The sequence below is a fragment of the Mustela putorius genome, unplaced genomic scaffold (assembly GCF_011764305.1).
Source record: "Mustela putorius furo isolate JIRA1106 unplaced genomic scaffold, ASM1176430v1.1 tig00000031_pilon_pilon_pilon, whole genome shotgun sequence".
Lineage (NCBI taxonomy): Eukaryota > Metazoa > Chordata > Mammalia > Carnivora > Mustelidae > Mustela > Mustela putorius.
Window position 1 is genome coordinate 2,947,977 of NW_025421260.1, and position 23,155 is coordinate 2,971,131.

Here is a 23,155-nt window from a genome sequence, read left to right on the forward strand (position 1 = left end):
TTTATTTATTTATAAGTTTGTTTTTCCATTTGCCCAAGACTTTCAGTTGTTTTAGCCTCTGGGAAATATCCTTACATTATAAAACCCACATACAATTTAGAATGATTGACAGGTTCTGATGACGAAGGATCAAAACTGGACCAGTGGGGCATATATGTCAACAATAATGCACAAATGCATCCCAGATACTCATAAAATTCTTTTATATATGTCTTGCTAGACATACATTTTGCATGGATGCCTAATTTGCTTCAATCTGGGAAAATATCTCATACACTGGAAAGAGTAAATAATGAAGTGAAACTGAAAGGGTAAAATGCATTGACTGAAGAAGCTTGGCTGATGATACGGAGATGTGTTGCCCTGAAAGTGAATAAAACAACAGAAGAGTCTCCCACTACTTCTTGAAAGATAGCGTGATCAATAATAGACAACTTTGTACCACTGAGGGATAATGGAAGGAATTAAATAAGAGCAGAATAGAATATGAACAGAAGTAATAAGCTTTTTTTCTGAGGTTATCAGGAAGGAAGCTGCAGATAAGATATCAGAATTGAAAACAAGGCTTCACAGGAGCTGCATGAATATTTTCTTTAAAATAAGCACGTGCAGGTGAAGACAAATACCCGTGGACACAGTGAGGGTTCTTGATCATAAAATACATGAATAGATGTCAAACACACTTGTAAGGAAAGCTTGAATGCAAAATGGTTGTGAGTTGGTAAAGTAAAAGCTCACGTCCTTAATTGGTGTGAATATTGACAAAGTAGTCCATACCATGTCTGGTAATTACAAGGTAGAGCCGAATAGTAAAAAGTTGGATGTCACATTTTTTTCTCATTTAAAACTCACTTTTCTCTTTTACTTTCCTTTAAAAATTTTCTATGAATATTTTCCTATTTTTAATATAACCTGATAGTCCTTTACTGTGAACCTCAAGTACTTTATAAATCATCAATGCTGGTCGGTTAGCATTTGCACACAGGCATGGCTTCAGGGGGTATGGACTGTGCATTAGCCCAGGGCTAGCACTTGGAAGGGCCCCACGCTCACTTTTGTGTCTCCTGTTGCCAACTTGATAATTCCTAATAATTTTTAAATAAAGGGGCCCACTTTTCATTTTTCACTGAGCACTGCAAATTATGCCGCTAGTCTTGCATGCATCCCCTTAAAGTTGAAAATCTGCTCTGCTCTTTTCTTCCACTTCACAGAGATGCATTTCAGGGAGATTCCATTGCCAGTGTAACTTTCTTTAGAGTAGATTGCTATCACTCTTTCTCATCTCTTCTGGGTGGACAATTTCTGAGGGATATTCTAAATTGTCTAGAGATGTGACATCATCTGATTATTATTGTTGCCTAAGGATTCCTCCTTACTGTTTTTTCAAGGATTTTATTGTTATATATTATGTTAGAGGACTCGGGGCAACATAGATTTGTGAGGAAATGATGGACATAATGTTCTTAGGATTATTCTGGGGCGCTCATTGGAAGAGATCAAGGAAGAATTTGGTGAAATGGTCTGGGTTTAGGAGACTGACTTAGGATGGACATCGTCAGTCTTTATGATTCACATGAAGCCATGGCTGTGGATGTCAGCTGTAAGCATGAGTGCACCAGGCCAGATACCCGGGATATGCTGACATCAAGGGTCACAATGAGAAGCCCACATTAGACAAATAGAACAAGAGAGGGGTGGACTGTTCCTCCACTTTTTGCAAGACATTTACCCTGTTTCCCATTCATTCCCCATATTTTTGGTCAAGACCTTTTTTTTATATTAAAGATCATGTTCAAATATCACTCTTTTAGTACTTTATTCTCTGGTATTCAGATGGGGTTGTTACTCTTCTAATATCCCTAGAACTTTCTTTCCACTTCTCTTTTATCACATAGTTTGTCTTTTCATTGGAGTTTCCTGTGCTTTCCCACCTTTCCTACTGTATTATAGATGGTTTTTATGAAAAATCTTTGCCTAAATATCTTCATATCTCCATCAATCCAATGTGCATATAAATATGCCTATGAATATGTGTAGAACGAAGAATAAATTGCCAGATTTGAGCTGAGTCTAGCCAGCTATGCAGAGCAGCTGGTGGCCCTGGACCAGAGCCTGTGAGTGCCTCCTGGCATTTCAGTCCAAGGCCTGCAGAGGCCATTCCCATTCAGGGATGTCATCACTGGAGCAGGCACACTGAAGGTCTGGACCCTTTCAGGATGTTAATGCCATGTGGAGATGCATGTCTTTCTTCATGACACTTAGGTCCAGGTAGTTTCCAGGTACAAGTGGTCTTGCCTGCCACAAATTCCCCTGCACTCTCCAGTGTACTTCCCTTTCTTCTAGGACCTCCAGAGTGAAGCTCCTTATGAATAGGATTCTAACTTGGTTGGACCATGGAGCAGAATGCAGCAGATAGCAATAACAAAGCAGATTGTTAGACAGATTCAACAGCAGGTCCAGGGGCATCCGTTAGTGATACAAGTCAGCATTAATCACTGGCCTGTTAATCACATCAACTGGCCAACCTAACATGGTCCAAACAGTCCCTTGCGGACAAGTCACATCATCACACAAGAACCTATATCTGGGACAAAGAATCTGTAGCAGATTTTGTTGGATCTGTAGAGATAAATCCAGCTCTGGGACAGGAACAGAGGACAAACGTTGCAGGTGCAGGGCCAACAGGACCCCACTCAGCGATCATCATTCAGCAGCCACAGGCAGCTTGCAGTGTGAGCCAGACACAAACATGGCTGCCGATCTCTGTCCAGGAGCAGCATGTAGCACAGACTGTTGAAGGGCAGACCATCTTCTATCAGCCAGTTGATGCAGATGGCTTCACTCTCTAGCAAGGCATGACCACCGTCTCAGCAGCCAGATTGACAGAGGCACAGACTGTTCAAACAGAGGCCAATACCAACAAACCAGCAGTGGGCAAGGGCCTTCCATCATAACTCTACTAGGGGCAGACTACATGATCAGTTCAGGAGGGATGGTAATTAATGTTGGCGCCCGGAGGTGGCTCTATGCCTGCTATCCAAGAAATTCCTCTACCTGGGACAGAGGTGCTTGAAAAAGAGCCTCTTCATGTGAATGGCAAACTGCCCAACATCTTTGTAAGAGGAGGCAAGCCCAGGATGATCTAGAGGGAGAAAGGAAGTTCCTGCACCAGACCTGCTATAGCACAGAAGTGTGGTGAAACAGGCAGGATGATTATTCTCTCCAAAGAAAAAGGATTGTCCACCATTTGCAGGAGCCACACCAAATAATTAAAAAAGCAAACAAACAAACAAACAAAACAAACAAACAAACAATGGTATAGATCATCTAAGTTTCTCACCCCAGGGATACTCAAAACCACATTCTTCCCTTTAGAGCAGAGCAGAGGCCATTCAGTTTTTAATAATGGTCACAGTATTATAATTGCAGCAACATCTGGCAAATTGAAGTGGCAAACTTTTGTCTCACTCCTTCAGTCCAGACCTATTGCAGACTTTGGATAACACTGACATTTCACAGATTGGGATGAATCAAGGAACCCATGTCAGCTTAACATTACCACATGAGGACTTATGTTGACAGGGAATGCAGGCCACCAAATTCAATAAGAAAAAACCTTCTCAACCTAAACTGTAATCAGGGAAGACTTAGCCCACTCATTCCCACAGGAATTTGGTTAAATAGCATCTGTCCTTCTGGTTGCGCAGTTCATTTTGGGTAATGGAACAGGCATGTTATATTCATGGATGGCTTCCCGATACAGAAATTCAATATTGTTACTTGGAAACAATAAATTCTCTGAGATTATAAATACTTACATACATTACCTACATACATACATTACATCATACATGCATACATACTTACATATATATATTGTTTAACCAAGATTCTCAAAGACTGCTCTGAGAAACAGTAGTTCAGAATATGTTAAGAATTGTTAATCTGGCAGAAGGGGTCCTGTGATAATTATGGTAGTATATATATTGAAAGTACATAGTGTAGAAATCGTATAGGATTTATCAGACCCTCCAGTATTTTTAAATTTTGTGACTATCTAAGAGGGAGGTACAGTGTGCTGTACTTTCCAAAATTATTTAATGTAAAATCAGGTTATTTGTTTCCAGCATCTAATGGAACTAACTTTTCTGTGAAACACACTTTAGGGGCACTTGGGTGCCTCGGTTAGTTGGGTGACTGCCTTGCACTCAGATCATGATCCCAGAGTCCTGGATGGAGTTCCACATCTGGATCTTCCCCCTCTGCTTCTCCCTCTGACTCTCTCCCCTCTCAAGGTCTCTCTCACTCTCTCTCTCTTAAATAAATAAACAAAATCTTTAAAAAGAAAAAAAGAAATACAGTTTAAAGAATATCAACTTAAAATTTAATAATTTCTTTCTTATGAAATAAAACTTATACAACTTGCTCAGATACACATTAAAAATGACATTTTAAAAATAGTGTAATATTTGGTTAAAATAAGTATTGCAATATTTGATTTGATTTCTCTATATTACTGGGATTTTCACTATATTAATATTAATAATATATACTTGGAATATCATGGCTACTGGTTATTGCAGTTCGATAATTGTATCTTTGAAATAATAACTTTGATAAAGAAGATATATATATATATATATATATATATATATATACATACAATGGAATACTATGTAACCCTCAAAAGAAATGAAATCTTGCCATTTGCAATGATGTAGATGGAACTAGAGGGTATTATGCTGAGCGAAATAAGTCAATCAGAGAAAGACAATTATATGATCTCCCTGATATGAGGAATTGGAGAGGCAAAGTGGGGGGTTTGAGGGGCCGGGAAGGAAAAAAATGAAACAAGATGGGATTGGGAGGGAGACAAACTGTAAGAGACTCTTAATCTCACAAAACAAACTGAGGGTTGCCATTGCCAGGGGTAGGGGGTAGGGAGAGGGTGGTTGGGTTATGGACATTGGGAAGGGTATGTGCTATGGTGAGTGCTAGGAAGTGTGTAAATCTGATGATTCACAGACCTGTACCCCCAGGGGTTAATAATATATGTTAATTAAAAGGAAGGAAGGAAGAAAGGAAGAAAAAAAGAGTTCCTACTTTTTTTCAATTCTCTCCCACTTAAACTGATCATCCTTTACATACTGCTATCCATATTAACCCAAGAAGAGAGGAATACAACAAGAACTCTTTCACTGTGGATATTTGCAATGTTTAGTGTGGAGATTACTAAATAAATAGGTATATAAACTTAAAAAAAACAGATAAAAATAACATGTATTGGCAAAGTTGTGGAGAAAAAGGAACCCTTTTAAACTGTTGGTGGGAATGTAAATTGGCTTAGCTTATGAAAAACAGCATGGAGTTTCCTCAAAAATTAAAAATATAACTACCATATTTTCATATATTCCCACTTTGGGATAGATATCCAAAGGAGAAATATCTAAAGGAGTATCTTGAAGAGATATATACACTCCCATATTCATTGCAGCATTATTATAATAGCCAAGTTGTGGAAATGACCTAAATGTCCATTGCCTCATCTGTTAATTAGCAGATGAAGCAAGAGCAAATATGAAGTTTATTTCCAACTTTTAGGGCCAGTATAAGATGTTGGTAATGTTAGATGTGGTCCAAAGAACCCCAAAGTCTCATAAATCTTACCAATCCAGTAAATAACTTCGTCTCCCAGAAAATAACCACAAAGGAGAAATAAAAGGAATGTAGAGGTTTTGTACTCTAACTTCCTCTTTCCAATAGGGTGGAAAGTCTTTTCTTCTATGTGGAAGTATAAATATGGTAGAATAAGCATTCCACTCAACCTGAAGCATTATTAGAACCGTAGTCTTCAGGGTCACTCAAATCTCTATTCTTCTTCAAGTCAGTTACTATATATAATTTATTTTCCTTATTGGCACTTATAAGCATCTTATATATAAGTTATAGTATTTCTTTTTTAATATTCTTTCTTTGTTTCCACATCTCTCTTCTAATTTCCTCCCATTTTCCTCCAATCTCATATATCCATTACATTTCAGTCTTATTAGTCTCTTACCTTTCATTCTTTTTAAAAAACATTTATTTATTTATTTATTTCACACAGAGAGAGAGATCACAAGTAGACAGAGAGGCAGGCGTGGGGGGGAAACAGACTCCCTGCTGAGCAGAGAGCCCGATGCAGGACTCGATCCCAGGACCCTGAGATCATGACCTGAGCCAAAGGCAGAGGCTTAACCCACTGAGCCACCTAGGCGCCTTTACCTTTCATTCTTTTCTGCAGCCAGCAATTACTGAAATTTTTTATCTTATGGAATATATAGAAAATAAAATAAATATTTTTTGAGCCATTATGTTAAAAAATTGCTTAACCCCAAAGGTAACAGTTTCAGTGGCTACAACTGCCTTAAACCTAACTTCCACCTTGAAGGCTGAAATAATCAGTATTTTGGTACCCTTCTAATGCATTATTAGCACACTTATTTCCAATGACAAACTAGTTGGTAAATTTGGTCACATTTTATCATGGATTAATCTCATTGAAATCTTCAGATATCATCTACATGCTATCAGTTTCCAAATCTAGATCCTGAGACACATACTTTCTTTAAAGTACCAGATCTATTTATACAACCAATATTAATGTGTCCACTTAGATGTCTACCAGTAATCTCAAATTTAACGATAACCAAAAATCTCCCCCCAAACCTCTTTCACCTACTTTAACTAAGCTAGAGTTTCTTAATCTCAACACCATTGACACTTTGTTCCAGAAAATTCTTTGTTGTGGGAGGCTGTCCTGTGCACTGTAGAATGCAGAGACCAACCTGGATTCTATCCTAGATGTTAGTGGCATCACCCTCAGTCATATCAACGCAATATTGTCAATGTCACCAGGTATGGAGAGAGCAAATTCACTTCTAATTGAGAACCACTTCATTAAAGTGGCCATATCAAAAATATAAAACCCATTTTAGAGTCCTCAATTTATATTACGCCCATTATTTTTTCCCATTTTATTTCTTTTCAGTGTTCCAGCATTCATTTGTTATGCACCATACCTAGTGCTCCATGGAATACATGCCCTCCATAATACCCACCACCAGGCTCACCTAACACCCCACTACTCTCCCCTCCAAAATCCTCAGTTTGTTTCTCAGAGTCCACAGTCTTTCATGGTTTGTCTCCCCTTCCAATTTGTGAGTAATAATTAATTTATTCAACAATTATTTTAGTCTTCACTGACACTAAATTGCTTAAGACTTTGTCATCTCCTGTTGGACTGTTTCAATTGTCTCCCAGTCATCAACATTTTACCTTCTGAAATTTGCAAGGAATCATTGTCAGTTACATCAAAGTGGTGTTTCTAAAGCACAGAATTGATAAAGAGACTCAATTAAAAGCCTTTCAATAGTTTCTAATCACTAAGAGGATAAAGACCTAAACATGGCCTTTGTCCTATAATATATGAAAGTCATGATTAATCTCTCCACTGCCAATTAATTATAGCATCCTGAGGAAAACCGTAAAAGAATATACAGAAAAGATAAATATTGAAAACAGTAGTTTCATAATATAAAAATATGATTAAAAAGCAAAAAAAAAAAGTCTTCAGTAGTGTAGATGCTATAGAGAGATTGAGAAAACTAAGCTTGAAAAGTGTACATTAGATGTATTAGATCATGTGATTTCCTTGAAGAGATGAGCGTAGAAGTGAGAATTTAGTTAAGGAATAAAAGCTGAAGAATGAACAGACTGTGAGACATGAAGAGGAGAACATTTTTTCAGGGTGTTTGGATGTAAGAGAAAAATAAAGTTTTATATAATGCTGATTGTAGAGTGATTGATGGTGGTGCTTTGGGGTTTGAGATTAGAAATACTTGAACAGCTTTTGGGTCAAGAGTAATTAACAAAAAGGCCAAATAAGGCAGATAATCATCCCATTCATCAAAAATAGAATTGCAAGAGGATAATGAGTTGAAAGTTAGGAAAGATAATCTTTGTTCCATTCTGGAAATGTTGAGTTGAGACATTTGTGATATGTATGTTGGAAATGCCCAGGAAATATTTAACAGGGTGAGTATATGGATATTCAACTTAGAGAAGAGGTCTGAGAACCATTAAGGTAAATATAGATATTTAAAGCTGTTTGTTAAAAAAAAAATACCAATTGTCTATAGCCCTCATTTTCTATGGAAGAAGTATCTTTCCAATCTAAGGATAATTTCTCCAATGGGAATTTGATTTTCAGCCCCCTTTGCTGTAACAAAACACTTGTTTGAATAGTGTTCATATCATATTATCTTTATCAGTTTTCATTTGTGTGTTTGTATTGCCTGTTTGGGATGGTAGAAAAAGTATGTGGCAAATTAAATACTATGATTGAGTTATATTACCTGAGAAGTCCTTTCTATTTTCTTTCTTGACTATTCAAGCAGCCCAAACACCTTTTTTTTTTTTAAGTTTTTATTTTAATTCTAGTTAGTTAACATTCAGTGTAATATTAGTTTCTGATGAACATTTTAATCAGAAGGTTGGAAACATGACTTAGAATGAGCCAAATGAAGTCTGAATAGATAATCTAAACTCAGAGCAAAAAAAAAAAAATACTTATTTTTTATAACTATGATGTTAGAGTTACTTTGGGGCCCAACATTGGTTTTGAATATTAATAGCCAAAATGTCTGGGGGACTCAGATCATGGCTTTATCATGTGAAGGAATTTGTGGTAGCATAAGAACAGTCTCTACATCAAGACAAAGGGTGAAATAGAATAATATTAAAATGCTTAAAATACTTAACTGGGCCTGTCCCAGTGCTGAAAAGTAGAAAAACAAGTGATAGAAACTTTAAGACAGATTTAGGGAGGCAGTAGCAGAAGAGACTTCCCTTCTGTAATTCTTGGAACAGGTAGTTTCTCAGAATGGCAAGAGTTAATCTAGATAAAAGTTACAGCAGAAAAAATTTCTGAAAAAGACTCAGAAATGTTTGAATGTCAAAAACATTAATTTATCAAAAATAGAAGAAATCATTAATCACAAGTAATGGAGTTATGACTTTTCAAAATCACCTATTTAGCCATTTTGCAGAATTTTGCATGTGTAAAGTTAGGAGGAGAACTGGTCCAAACTGAAAAGCATAAAATTTGGGGTGCATGGATGGCTCAGTCATTTAAGAATTCAACTCTTTATTTCAGCTCAGGGCATGATCTCAGGGTGTTGAGATCAAGCCCCACATCAGGCTCATGGAGCCTGCATCATATTCTTTCTCTCTCTCTCTCTCAAAAAAAAAAAAAAAAGGCATAAAATTTATACTATCCTTACATTTTTAAACAATTATAACATGCATAGTGTATTCCAGGGACTGTACTAGGTTATAGAATTTAGAAGTAAATAGACCCATAAGGTCCTTGATCCCAACCCATGGATCATGCAGTGGATGAAGAAGGAAGTGCACTAAAAAAGTACTTGTGCATTCAATCTGGGTGTTGTAGAAAAAGATCAGGCTGTTCTATGAATGTATAACAAGATAACTTCATATGAATATATGAGTTGTAAACAACTGCCCATCAAACAGTGACACTCTTAAACTAGGGCCTTAAGAGGGAATTAGAGTTAATGTGGTAAAATGAGAAGGTAATTCCAAGGGAAAGACATGGGGAAAAAAAAAAGAAATAGCCATACATATTTACGTATTTTAAATACATAAATAAGGTAATACAGAAACATAGGAATAGAGGATCAATGTGGTACCACATGAGGCCACTATTAGTATAATACACTGTAGTTTCATTTCGCAAATATTTTTTTAAGCACAGCTATGTGTCAGGAGCTGTGTTCATAGTAATAAATAGTTTCTTCCATAGAGCTCCTCATATGACAACACATGAATAGACCTTTGATAATAATACCCTATATGCTTTACTGTACAGGTGTAGGGTACAGTAGGACCCAAATTCAATAAGAAAAAACCTTCTCAACCTAAACTGTAATCAGGGAAGACTTAGCCCACTCATTCCCACAGGAATTTGCATTTAGCATTCAAGAAGCCTTCCTAAAAAGGGAAGCATCTGAGCTAAGTTGTGATTATTGGGGAAAAACTGAAAGTTCAGAACAAGGCGAAATAATGATCACAGATATTATACCAAATACATGGAAGTGCTCAGAAACAAAAAAAGTATAAAAATTCATTTAGTTTATAATCCTGCAATATTAATTCTGAGGAGTAGTAGAAGGGAACAGAAGGCATATGAGTAAGTCACGAGAAATATTTTGAAAAATTTGGCATGCCCAGTCCATGGAACTTACCCTTTTTCGCTGAAGTTCAGGGGTACTCTGAAAAACTTTAAGAAGTTAATTCAGATCTGCTATATAAAGAGCACAGTGTAGATACAGATTGTCATTTGTGGACAAAATAAATTTAAAGAGAGCAATTCAGAGTACTTGACAGAAAGCAATCACATTCCATGTTGTGCAGTTGCAATGAATATAATCAATCATCTACCCAAGATTCATTTCCCTTTTGCACTATTTGAACTATTCACCTTTTTATTTAAGAATCCTCCTAAAAAAAAAAAAAAAAAAAAAAAAAAAAAAGAATCCTCCTTAAAGGGGTGCCTGGGTGGCCCAGTTAGTTAAGCCTCCGACTCTTGGTTTCGGCTCAGGCCCTGATCTCAGGGTCCTGAAATTGAGCCCCCTGTCAGGCTCAGCTTGGAGTCCACTTTAGATTCTCTCCTCCTCTACCTCCCCCTCCCACTTGTGCCCGCTCTTTCTCACTCTCTAAAATACATAAATAAATCTTAAAAAATAAAAATAAAAATAAAAGAATGCCCCTTCCCCATGGATCTCAATATAACCTGGAAAAGTTGACTACATCCCTAGCTGGGAAGAGAGGGCACAGCTGATTTAAATGAACCAACACTTTGTATTTCATGGAGCAGACACTGATTGAGTACTGGGCATACACAGAATTATGTGACCATTCTTTCTGAAACTAATGGTTTTTCTCTAAGGGCATGTGTGAGAACCAGAACTGCTGAAGCCATTACATTAATATTAAATACACTAATACTAAAACATGATCATGCACAAAGAATCATAAATACAGCAGAGCCATAACTGAACCAAGTTTTGCCACAACTCTGCTTAAAATTTAAGCCACTTTGTGTTGGTTTTGGTTACCATCAATAGGAACCATTCTAAATAATAAAACAAATGTATTTGGAGTCATCTAGATGATTCACAATTACATTTAGAACATTATTTATATCTTCTTTTAGAGTATCCTGTCTCTCTTTGCCCTCTATAGATTTTTAAGAATTATTACATTTTATAAAATCTGTGAAATTGAATAAGGCATGTTTAGGCAGAAAGGGAAGCATTAACTTTCAATGTCCTTGCTTTAGCCTATTTTATCAGACCCTTAAAGTTATTTTTATATTGTTTTGGTACTTAATTTTTTATAGCATGTGAAAATGTATTTGTCTGCCAGGGCCCAGAGAGAATTACAGAGAAGGCTAACAGATGATTCTGTCATCACTCTAAATGTCATTAGCCTGGCAGTTCTCCAGAACAAACAGAAGTACATATATAAATGGGGGGGGAAATTGGATGGTAATATAAATATTTTTGTAGTGATTTAATGATATCTAGTCACTTAACAAATAATCTTCTCTACATGTTTTATATTTAAAATGCAAACTAATATGAATGTTAAATGGTAGTTATTTTTCCTATGTACCATAATAAATATATTAACAATTAATGATTTGCATAGCACCCAGCATGAATGCAAGTTTTTATTCAAAAACTATGGTAAGTGACACATAATTTTAATTAGAAATGTTTACAAAAAAAAAAAAAGCTACAACTTCCTAGTTTAACATTTCACTGCTTGGAAATATGTAACAATTGCACTTAGCATGGCAAATGATAATCAAGACCCTCTCTAAGAGCTAACAGTTTACTCTCCGGCCTACACCTATTTTCCTGCTTTCCTTATTTATTCATGATGCAGCCACGCTGTGTAAAATTACAGTGTTTAAAAAGCCACACATTCATCTCCTTTGGTCATTTGTTTATCTCTCATTGCCTGAAAAGTTTTCCTTCCCACTTATTCTAACTGGTGAACTGCTTCTCATTTGCCAGCCTTAGCTCAGATTTTACTTTAATCAAGTCTCAATTTGACTCTCAAACGTGGAAGAAGTAACACACTTCTTTTGCTAACATTTAATAAACTGGTAACACTATATAAGAAAATAATCTGACCAAATGCATTCCCATAATACTTTGTATATATCATCATTATAACACTCAGTAACAGTGGTGGATTTACCACAACACAAATGAAATTTAAGACGCAGAACCCCTCACTTGCATAGGCTCCTTTGAGGTGCCTGTACATTGCTTTTTATTTGTACCTTGTAACATTTTTCTTAAAGGGCACCCCCAAAATTATATTACCTTCAGACCCAGACGTACACTCATTCCTCACATTGCCTCATACTTGTCTGAGAGATTTTCAGTGATGAGGATCTTGTGTTTGCATGATTATTTCTTCAGTGATTATCACTCTTTCATAGAGAGCAGGGTCAATGAAGATTTTTATTTTATTTTATTTAATTTTATTTTCATTTTTTTTAGATTTTATTTATTTATTTGACAGTAAGAGACAGAGGAAGAGGGAACAAAAGCAGAGGGAGTGGGAGAGGAAGAAGCAGGCTTCCTGATGAGCAAGGAGCCTGATGTAGGGGATGCAGGGCTCAATCTCGGGACCCTGGGGTCATGACCCGAGCCAAAGGCAGATGCGTAATGACTGATCCACCCAGGTCACCCAATAAAGATATTTTAAATAAATCATATTATGACTTCATAATGGGGTTGGGTATAATAGTGGAAAAAACATGAGAGAAAGATGGAGGAAATTCCTTTTGGAAAAAAAAAAGAAAGAAAAAAAGTTGGTATATTTACTTACCTGACATACTGGAAGATAGGACCAGAAAATGCCATGTTAGTCTACACAGGTAGGAAGCTAATTTGACAACTAAGTTTTAATAAAACACAGCTTCAAGTTTGAGGTAAACAAGGTTGACGAGTTCAGTTTTTCAGTTGTATGGTTTCTGTTTAATAGACAAAAGCATTTTCACATATTTCAGATTTGGGGAAACCCTCCATAAAACAATGGATTATTTGAGAGTATACCTTGGGGAAACAGGATGAAGTGATTTTTCTCTGACACTACTCTATTAATATCCATAATCTGCTTTCAGGAGCAAAATTATAAACTAGACCTTAGTTTCTATAATTCACATGTTCCCATATTTGTAGTGGAAGAGAAATTATGTTATTTGCTTATAAATATTCAAGGGTCAAGTTCAACTGAACTAGAAATATACTTCAAAATGTAGTATTGAAAAGTTCATATTTTAACATTATATTAATGAGATATTTGATAATTATTAGTAGTTTATAATACTAGAAATGTCTACTCAAATTCCTGTGTTGCAAAATGAAGAGAATTTCATGATCTGTAACTATTGTTCTTCATTTCTCTTCTCTCCTACTCTTCAGCCATTTTCTCTATATACTCTATCTTAGCATATTCACTATTGGTCTCCTCCCCTTTCTCTTATAACATGTTTACTTAATATATTAGTTAATTAAAAAGGAAAATTAAGATGACTAATGTTAATATTCTTAAATGAATTCTTTTTAGTGATATTTGTAATTTAAGTATCTATTTTAAGCTAATGGTTGCCACACATTCATATCTCTATTTTGTTTTCATTCCTGTTTATATTAATAAGCCATTGTTTCACTTCATAAAATGGAATAAGCCCCAAGTTATTTTATTTATTAAAATATGTCTTAGTTGTATTCTTAATAATGTTCTACATTATATATGTGTATGTATGTGTGTATATTTATATGTATATATGTATAGCTACTTTCTGAGGTCTTAAGTTCCATTTGGAATGTAATCCTGAACATAGGGGAATAGGTACATTTTGCATTACTACCCTCCCCTGTAAAGTATTAATAATATGCTTCACCAGTCTTAATTACTTCAATGACCTTCTTAATTTAACAAATTTAACTTTCTTCATCTGTAATTTTGCCAGAATAATTGGATAACTAGGCAATGCATGTACCTAAACAAATTAGGCATTTTGATAAAACTTCATTATTCATAGTTCATTAGACTAAAAGTCCGATTTTTTAATTAATTTCAATCATACCATAGAGTAAGAGTTCAACATTAAACACCATACTTTGTCCTTTTAGATTTAAATTTTCACATTGTGAAATACAATCAATTTCAAATTAGTGATAAGACATTTATTTTGTATTAGAAGGTATTGTTTCAATTTCTTCAAGTTTGAAAGAAATCGAAATGCACTCAATAAGAACTAGGTCGTAGAACTAATGAAAATGTAAATATCCTTTTTAGAAATTTTTTTTTATTGCATGCAAACTTGTATGATTTCATGGACTCTAGTTAGGCTTTCATAAGTTGTTTATGTCTATTGACCAGGGTGACTATAATATTTTCCTCAGCTTGACAAAATTTTAGACTGTCTTCTGACTCTAAGCCCCTATCTACCTTTTCTTAGAGCATTTACTTGAGAAAACTTTTAACTTCTTTCTCTGCCCTTTTAAGCTTTAAATCTTTTAAAAAAAACCTTTTTTCCAGTTTTACAACCCAAAATGTATTTTTCAAGGACCGGGGAGGCATCTCTTTGAAATGTGACTATCAAGGAATAAAACCCCCATTATATTCCAGTTTCTGGATGAGGGTAAATGCTTTACTGAGGCAGTCTCCAAAAAGAAGGAAGATAGAGTATTTCCCTTCTGCATCAAACAGAAATTATATCATAGATGTCAAGATGGGAATGCATGTATGTGTGTGCATGCACGTGTGTGTGTATGTATTCCTCAAATTAATTATGATTATTTAGGAAGCAGTGTCTGACGCTTCCTTTATACAAGTCTATTGCAGCCTGGAAAGAGGTCACATGTCCTAAGTTCTGTATTGGCATAGAAGTTACTCATTCAGTCAGCTACTGTTTATTGAGCACTTACAGTGTGCCAGAAATTGATTTTAAAACAAGTAAGATGGACAAATTTCCTACTATCTAGAAACCAACAATCTATTCAGAAGTACAACATAAAAAAAAGCAAAATTTTTGAAAAACAAAAACAAAAATAAAACTAGATACTGTAACTTAATAGAGCCTAGAAGGTACACACTAGGTTAGGGTTAAACAGTCAGGGGACAGTTCTGAGTAGATGATATTTGAATAGGGCTATGAATATTGAGAAACTGCCAGGCTTATAAAGATCCATGAGAAAGTGTTTTAACAGGCAGAGTTAGAGGGAGAGTAGTAGAGGAAGAAATTGGAAAATGGGGTAAGGTGTGAGCAGAGCCTGGAAAACAATGATGAAACAGATTCTAATAGTTAGTAGTGTAGATGTAAGGGTGGAACAGAATGTCTTAGTATGAATTTTCTGTAATTTAGGAAGTGAATGATTTGATAAATGGGAAAATTGGGCCCATGAAAGACTTAATAGAAGATCTATACTTCCTCAAATATCTCTCCTCAACAGCTATTAGGGGATTAGTTCACGGTTCAGTAGAAAAAAAAAAAAAAAACTGAGGTTGCAGGCTGCCAGACACATGAAACTGCTCATTAAAAAAAGAAAAAAAAATGGTTTTAAAATATCTACCATATAGAGAAAATGAAACAGTGTAACAATCCATTGTCTTTAGAACAAAGGTATCCAGCACATTTGGAAGAGTGCATATATAGTGCTTTAACTATTCCTTTTTATCTCTCTAAAAGAACTTGCAAAATTTGCCCAAAATTTTTAATTATTAGTTTCCTCATTGATACCCAAATCAGAGTGTTAACTGCAATAACACATGCAGTTTGCTTAGCCTGTAAGACTTAACAGGGGGGAGGCCTGGGTGGCTCAGTGGATTAAGACTCTGCCTTTGGCTCAGGTCATGATCTCAGGGTCCTGGGATCAAGCCCTGCATTGGGGTCTCTGCTTGGCAGGGAGCCAGCTTGCCCTCCGGTTATCCTAGTTAAAATCCTTTATAACATTGTGGAGGAACAATAGTTCTTGAGAACCAAAATGGCTACTAGAAAGTAAATTGAGTATTTATTTGATAATTCATTCATTGGCTACTCTTTAAAGCCTAGTTGGCTGTTTGTGATTTGTTGTCCTTAGTTTTGATTTCATAATCTTGAGGATTTACAGTCAGAGATTTTTGGTTTGCTTGTTTAAGCTACCACTACATTAGAGCCACTTCAGTTCAATGGCCTCTTTGTTTAAATAATTTAACACTACTTACATGATATGTAAATAGTTAAATGAATTGTTACCATTTGATAAGTATTAATAAAGGTGCAAATTAGGAAAACCACAAACATTGAAAGTAACAATCGTACACAGAAGACAAGAAAATCAAATTGATAGCCAAGAAAAACCAACCAATCAACCAACCCATGAATGATTATGTAAAAATATAAGTTGAGATAAACCCATGGGCTTGAGTGTGTGGAGAATTTGTGATGTAGATTCCAGTACCAGTTAACTGTTAGTCATGTAAAAACCACTACAAACTAAATCAGAGGCAACAAAAACTACAAGTTTAGAAGTAAAACAGAGAAGAGAAATATCCCCTTGCAACCCTCTAATTTACCTATAGAAAAATAGATATTATCCTGAGAAGTGATTTTCTTGCTAAAAAAGGGGAAAAAGAGGTAGCGGGTAATAAGAATTCAAAGAATCACTGGTGTGTACTAATATTAACTAACTGAACTAAGTTTAAAAGAGGTTAATTTTCATTACAGTCAATTTTGAAGTCGCTATTATTTAATCATTTAATAAGTTTCAAGTTTATCTTTGTTATGTTTTGAAAACATTGGGAAATATCACTTACAATAGCTGTTACTGTTCATTCAAAGGAATTTCTTCCTTGCTTGAGAGTCAATACGAACTACTCAGCTATCTTGAAGGGCTCATTATATCCCTGCTTTTTAAACTTATGCCAACAAAGGAGTAGCCTAAGGTGGTTTTGACTTCGTTCACATCAATCATTCAAGTAGTGTATTAAACAACAAAATTCAACTGAATAAATGTGAAAGATCTTATTGTCTTTCTTCAAAGATTCCTAATTCAGGAACATCCCATCTAGCAGATGGAAAAGGAGCTCTGAGCAGCCACACAAAACGGAGGACTTTATTAGACAGAAGGAGGCAGGACAAGGAAATCCCCAGCAAGGAGTGGCAAGGTCACCTTGCCATCTTCAGGCAAGGTCACCTTTCTTAGGGTAAAATGAGGGGCCTAACAGGCAGATTACTTCACTAGTGCTAACCAAGAAATTCCAGACTGATTGGTTAAGATTAGACTCATGGGAGAGGCTGAAACAGCAATTTGGTATTAAGTCATGATATGGTGACAAGGTTTGGCACAAATAGTCCCATTTGGGGCCTGTTCTCTCTAACATCAAAATCTTTGTGGATCTCCTTTATCAGAGGAAATCACCCCATCACTGTAAAAATACATATTTTCTATTGAGGTTTCCCTAGACTTTCTTTTATTTTTTCTGATGAGGTGAACATTGAGTACTCCATCCGCAAATTACCTAGGCATCTTATAGCACTAAGTTTTAAAATTAATATAATGAGAACTGCACATGTCCCAAATCTCTCAGACTATAAAAGCTGTTTTATTGTGATAGGTCATAAATATTAGAATTTATTATATTAATTGTTTAATATTTCTTTAGATGAATAACGAATTACAAATATTGGGATATTTGTAAATAAGTTCTGGGAACAAGAACTTTTTTGAAAGAAGGCAGAAAGATTTTGTTAGATGGTTTTCCATTTAAACACAGCACACACTTAAAGCATGAATAGAAAAGATTTTGACCATGAAGAAAATCCCTGATTAGAAATTATAGCTTGCTTTGACAGAGCAAATATTCAGTGAACACAATGACATTTGACAGGCACTCCTCAGGACAGTTAAAGCTCTTAGAGTCATTTGTATGACTTCCTTTATAAAAACTTAAGTTTTCAATAAAATAATCCTTTACAGAATTTATATGGAAAGCCATGTTGACATAACTCCTCATTATACTATTGTAGTGAATAATTTCAGAAATAAGAACATAATCAAATGCATTGGTATTGAATTATGACATATTTTTAAATATCTAAGAATGTCTTCATTTAATTAAGATAGTTAATTTCTCTGGAAATCATCTTTTGTGAATATATCATGTCAGTGAATTGTTGTTTCCTTTATTTTGGTTCTGTCTTCTAAAGGTTGTATGACATAATCCTTATGGATTTATTTTAGTAGAAGAAATTTCTTTATATCCTATACCTCATTCAATGTTCTTTTCAGATGTAAGGACAAATACAAATTAAAAGATAAGTGTCTTTATTAGCTTGTTGAAAGTAAGGTAAGAATTAGAATATTTGAAAACACTTCTCTCTTTGAAATGTATATAAAGACCTTTTGTCAGCTTTATGAGCCAGGAATGCCTTCCCAAGGACTCAGGAACCATCTCACAAAAATGTAAGCATCAAGGGAGATGGCATCCCTAACTCCAAGTTTCTCTGATTAGGTAGAAACCTAACTTTAGTGGGCACTTTGTTCCAGATTGCAAAACTATCTCCTGTCTTAAAGATACCAGAAATTTGTTTCTCCTGGGTACAAAACCAATTAGCTAACACAGAGCATAATCCCTTCTACCAGGTGAATCTCAGATGAATCTTTGTGACAAATGGTACTGTCAAATCCTCTTACATGAAGACTGGTTATTGTTTATCTTGAGAATATGTGTGTAAATGGTCTTGCTCTCCTATGCGATATAAAAGGGTAAGATTTCTTTCTGTCTTTGCCATAGATTAGTGGATTGCCTGTAATGCGTGTAACATTCTGGTTTAATGGTTTTTCAGTAAAACTGCTTTCTGTGTCTACTACCATTATGGAGAAATTTCTTGGTTGGGAGAATATTTTGTTTCTAATGTTTCCCCAACATAGGTCATTCTTAAACATCTTTGTTTCCTTTACTGTCCTGATTTGCTTAAGGATCAAAGGTATAAAAAGAAGATCAAACAGTATAAAAAAATCAGTATAGATGCATATTTTAACTATATATTTGTCTTAACATCTATTGAAACTACCATTAAGAAAATTTGTGTTGGATATAGCTTTTCTAGAGCCACTGTAATTGCATGTAAACTATAAGATCTATCAGTTATTTTTAAAAAGATTTTATTCTTTTAGAGCAGTTTTAGGTTTACAACAAAATGAAGAAGGAATTACAGAGATTTCCCATATACTCTCTGCCACCACATACGTATAGCCTCTTCCATTATCAACATCACTCACCAGAATGGTACTTTTTTTCTCCCATGGATAAGCAAACATGGACACATCAAAATCACCCAACGTCCATAATTTACCTTGGAGTTCACTCTTCCTGCTGACCATGCTATGGATTTAGACAAATATATGTATAATGATTTCAGTATTTTTTTTTAAAGATTTTACTTATTTATTTAACAAAGAGCGAGATCACAAGTAGGCAGAGATGCAGGCAGAGAGAGGGGGGGAGGCAGGCTCCCCGCAGAGCAGAGAGCCTGATGCGGGGCTCCATCCCAGGACCTCCAGACCATGATGCAAGCAGACGACTGAGGCCCAACCCACCGAGCCACCCAGCACCCCTGATTTCAGTAATTTTTAAGAGATTTTTCTTCCTCTACAGAATCACACACTGTAATCAATGTAGATTCTTGAATTTTCCTTGTAGGTCTTGAAATTTCCTTGTCACATCCCAGTGATATTTTTCTTTCTTTGACAATTTATTCTTAGTAGCTCCCACTCTTGGTCATATAGTATTAACCAAAGCTTCAATTTCTAATGATTTTCAGATACCCCATATGCCCTGCAAATAAACTATGCAGAAGAATTCCCTGACCCCACTTCTAGAATAACTGAGTGTCTTCCTCACAAGAGTCGCCTCTTAGATGACTGATGACCCATTAAGACTCTTTACTATTACATAAATATATTGGGTAGTCTAAGGTTGCATAATATAAAACACATAGCTAGAACAAAGAACTCAATGATACCACATGTATTAAGCTGATAAAATTATATTAAACTGTTATATTCTGTTCTGGGAAAAAAATTTTTTTTAAAACACAGGTGAGACTGACCTTTTACACTTTAGCTCTTCCAAAGCAGATTCACAAATATATATGTATTAGTAGACTTATTTTAAAAGAAAATTAGTCTTCAAGTAATTTCCCTATCAGTCATTTCTTTTACATCCTGAGAGGATTAAAGTAGGGGGTAGATGACAGTGTTTTCACTTCCTTGTGTGGTTCACCATTTGTTTTAATAAGTGTTAATAAGCCTAAACTGGAGAGAGAAAGAGAGAGATGTATAAACTTCTCCACTTCCATTGGATGATATGAAAATTGTCCATTTCCAGTGGGTAATATGGCACTGTAATATTCAGATAAGACTAATTTTAGCTGCAGTAAAAACAATCCCAAAATATCAGTGACTAAACAAAATCAAAATCTATTTCTCATTAACATGGAAAATTTTTGGGGTTTGGTAGGCTTACCTGGGAGTTTACCCTTCAAGTGATAGCTCATCATTGCCATAAGAGAGGATATCATGAACAACTTACTTGAGTTAAATGTGTATCAAAAAGGTTATTTCCCCAAAGTTTTGTAAAAAACATGTTGTGATTATTAAAATAAACTACTATGGGGCGCCTGGGTGGCTCAGTGGGTTAAGCCTCTGCCTTCGGCTCAGGTCATGATCTCAGGGTCCTGGGATCGAGGCCCGCATCGGGCTCTCTGCTCAGCAGGGAGTCCGCTTCTCACTCTCTCTGCCTGCCTCTCTGCCTACTTGTGATCTCTCTCTCTCTATTTCAAATAAATAAATAAAAATCTTTAAAAAAAATAAAATAAAAATAAAATAAACTACTATGGATTTTATATCCTGGAAAGGCTTAAGATATTAAAAACCATAATTTACAGAAAACAAAGGTATGATACCAAAATCATAGTTATCTATAGGTAAATTAATTAAATTATTATGATTTAGTTGAAGAAAATATATTGCTTTCAATAAGCATAAAAATTAATTTAAAATGTCCAAGAACTTTTTTCTAAAATTTTCTAACTCTAGAAAAAGGTTTCTCAAACATTGTTATTATTTTATTTTGAGTAAAGTAAATGCAAAGTTACTTTATTTCACATAGTTGTTTGAACAACTGGGTAAACACTGATATATGCTTTCCTTTTCCTTTTACTTCCAGTCAACCAGAAAGTTAGAAGCAATCATTTAATGAGAACATTATCCACTAAGCCCTTTAGGCTCACACTGGTTACCTTTGTATCAGCTTTAAACTTTAGTTCATTTTTTGGCCATCTCATCTCCCATGGGCTATAACTTCCAGCCCATTATGAAGATTGCTTCTGCCCTTGCTGATCTTACACTCATTTATGTTATCCATGATTCAGCTTGACTTAATTTTGCTAGCAAAATTTTCCTTGCAAGGAAAAATTTGTAACGAAGGTCCAAATACATATATTTTGTGAAAGGAATACAATCCATTTATGAATAAATGAATTTCAATATTAAGAGATTGCCCTACATAAGAAAATTAAAAGTATGAAACTGTTTGCCTGAATAAAATATTTGAAAGTTGAGAGACCATTCAGTAATCAATGTATTCATTTCTCACACTTCATCACTGTGAGAGTCAGAACAATTGATTCAACCTAGGAAAAATGTTCATAGGTTTCCAGAAATTTGCCTTCAACTCATTCTACTCCCTACTTTGTGAATGAACATTGTTAAAAACTCCTGGGGATGAGAAGACTATACTGAAATGAAATTTTATCAATAGCGGCAAAAGAGAAAGGAAGGTTAAATGACCATACAATACAAGTAGATCAGATGGTGACTTGGGCAACAGCAACTTGGATTATTTTCTATTGTTTGAATCCAAGACTCAATTTCATAAAAGATAATAGAGCAATGTCTTGATTCAGTATTTTTGTTGTTGTTGTTCTGGGTTACTCTGATTTCATTAACATGTCACAAAGAAGAATCTGATAATCAGTTAAATAATGAAAAATAGGAGACTCTTAAAGCAAACACATTAGCATGACAGCGCAGCATGTCAGAAAACACTCAGATAAAGTATTTCTGCATATTTTTTCTTCTGTGAATGAAAAAGATAACAGACTGTTTACAGGTTAATTTTTTCTCATCAACAAATACCGATGGGACACCTATAGTGTCCTTTTCACTTTTCAAAGTGAACTTTTCAAAGGGAAGTCTATAGCCTAGAGTATAAGGAAAATCATCTTCAAACTGAAAGAACAGAGCAAGCATAGTTAAAGAGGAATTCAGGCACAAAGAGAGTGGTTAATGAAAGAGTACCTATCTGAGCCAAAATATTTCAAATTTTAGACCTTGATTTGTTAAATGTCAGTGTATTAAAAGCACTGACAAATACAACACAATCCCAAAGCTTCTATCTGTATTCCTCAGTGGATCAGACAATGTGAGAGATGTGTATAGTGAACAGAAATTGAAGTTTATTTGTGAGTTGTAAAATACTTACTCTCTAGAATAATATCATGAAATAACCTACCATTGCCATTATTCCCTTAAAGGACATACATTTTTCCCTGAAATACATGAAAGCTAAAACTTCAACTTAAGTTTTAAAATAAATATATTTTGAGGGTGCCTGGGTGGCTCAGTCAGTTAAGGGTCTGATCTTGGTTTCTGCTCAGGTCATGATCTCAGGGTCATTAAGATCAAGTCCCGCATTAATCTCTGCACTCAGTACAGAATCTGCTTGAGATTCTTTTCCTCTCCCTCTCTTTCCTCCTCTGCTCCTCCCCTTGCTCATGCATGGGCACTCTCTCTCTCTCAAATAAATAAATAAAATTGTTAAAAATAAGTAAATAAAATATATTTATATTTGTCAAAACTAACCTCATATTCCTCATTTTTTCTCATTTTGGTCTACATATGAGAAAACGTTACTGTTTGGCATTTGGGAACCAATGGCATGCTATGATTTCTAAATT

At 35.1% G+C, this 23,155-nt stretch overlaps 1 pseudogene; it reads left to right on the forward strand.

Annotated features, from left to right (window-relative positions):
• The first annotated feature begins 2,393 nt into the window (after nucleotides 1–2,393).
• On the forward strand, nucleotides 2,394–17,336 carry LOC101672774 (annotated as a pseudogene).
• The last annotated feature ends 5,819 nt before the right edge of the window (nucleotides 17,337–23,155 follow it).